The sequence below is a fragment of the Raphanus sativus genome, unplaced genomic scaffold (genome assembly GCF_000801105.2).
Source record: "Raphanus sativus cultivar WK10039 unplaced genomic scaffold, ASM80110v3 Scaffold0156, whole genome shotgun sequence".
NCBI lineage: Eukaryota > Viridiplantae > Streptophyta > Magnoliopsida > Brassicales > Brassicaceae > Raphanus > Raphanus sativus.
In genome coordinates, this window is record NW_026615476.1 from 23,754 (window position 1) to 25,601 (window position 1,848).

Sequence of the window (1,848 nt, forward strand, 5' to 3'; positions counted from 1 at the left end):
TAGTTAAGAGTATACTAAAATTCTTGTAAATCTAATTAATAATATCCAATTTTGATATACTCTATCTGTTTCTAATTAGATGATGTTTTAGTATAAAAACACACAGCTTAAGAGAAATATTATTTATATTCAAAACACTTGATTAGAAAGAAAAAAAAGTAAAGCTACTCAAAGAGTGAACACAAAGAGTCATAATTAATCAGTAGTATTTTATTTGTTTTAACTTTGAAAATCTCAAAATTTCATCTCATTTGAAACAAAATTTATTTCTTAAAACATCATCTAGTTAGGAACAATGTGAGTATTAATTAAGAGCTATATAGTAAAACTCTATCAATGGAGTTGTTCTTACTGTGCATCTGTTATGCTTATTGTTGATGTTTTAATTCATTAATATTACTTAGATAAATTGTTTAAAAAAATTATGTACAGATGATTTTTAGGCTACGTTCCTACCAAAATGTAACAGGTCCACGGAGTTCTAAGTTATTAGCAAAACTGAATTTCAATTGCCAATACGTTCAACACGATAACTGATAACCAGTAACAGATATAAACAGATAACCTTTTTTTTTTGGTCACAGAGAAAACATATAACCTGATGGGTGTGAAAAGTGAGAAAGAGCCATTGTCAGGAACTGAACCAGAGAGTTGGTTATTAGATAGATCTCTGCATTGTAACATCAAAGTTATAATTTTTGGCAAAAAGAACATCAAAGTTATAAGCATTAACTCATACAAACCAACTCAGGAAGACAGGTACTGCAATTCTTGAGCACACCAAGCTCTGGAACTAAATGGCCAGACAACTCTGCATTCCCCAAATCACTGTAAGAATAAATAACAAAGTCATAACACAAATTGAGAAGATTCAAAGTGAAAAGAGAGGGAGTTAGTAAGTAGGAAACTTACACTCTTATGACGCTGTTCTTGTTGTTGCAAGGGTTTGTATACCTCAATGCCAGCACCAGGACCGTCCAAAACACATTTCGAAGTCCCTGAAGATGCATCGAGGATCTGAACAAACAACACCACCATCCAACCCTCCAGAGGCAACTAACTGTCCGTCGTAGCTAAAAGCTAGAGAAGAAACAGAGTCTTCGTGACCTAGAAGCTCAGCAGCCCAGTCTCCGTTTCGATAGAAAGGCTTTATCATCTCCATCTCCAGTGGCTATAAGGGTGGGATCTAAAGGGCTACACGCCAATGCATAATGATCTCACAAGCAAACAAATACCAAAATTGGGGGCACAAAACGGAAAATAAGAAATAGAGGATCCCCAGTTATTAGGCTCGCATAGATCATGAATGCTGCAATGAAAATCATGAGATGGTTCAAGTTCCTATCTCTCATACAATTGAGCATCACAGTCACCATTCATACAACGCACCTGATTCTTGTTCTTAAGATAATATCACAGCCAAGAAATCCAAAGATGACATGAGCTAAGACAGTACTAAGATTCAAAGAAACAAAGAAAAATGTGTATAAGAAGGAAGAAAAAGCAAAACAGGTCAAGAGTCAGACATGAGTAGTAATATTGTCTTGCCTGATGATTATCAGAAACTGTCTACCCATCTTCTCCCTTTCACAGCTCGATTCTCTTGGTTAAGCGTCTTTTTCTCAGTTTCTCAGATGAACGCATTGTGTTAAGGCACGACTACAAATGTGAACAACTTCTTATGTCAAATAACGGTGTTCCCTATAAACTAACTCGCACTAGCTTGACAAGTGCTTGAATATCATGCATGGCATTGCTGATGTCTTGCATATTTCCATTGTTTTATCTTCATATTTGCATACATTTTGATCATCTAAAATAGGATTTAGGCATGTTTAGGTTGCATTT

At 35.0% G+C, this 1,848-nt stretch overlaps 1 long non-coding RNA gene across 1 annotated transcript; it reads right to left on the reverse strand.

Annotated features, from left to right (window-relative positions):
• Window positions 1-599: 599 nt before the first annotated feature.
• LOC130501303 (uncharacterized) lies at window positions 600-1,362 on the reverse strand. Its single transcript, XR_008939615.1, has 3 exons — window positions 913-1,362; window positions 744-828; window positions 600-670 (listed from the first exon to the last, which is right to left on the reverse strand). It is a non-coding gene; the product is annotated as an uncharacterized LOC130501303 (long non-coding RNA).
• Window positions 1,363-1,848: the final 486 nt, after the last annotated feature.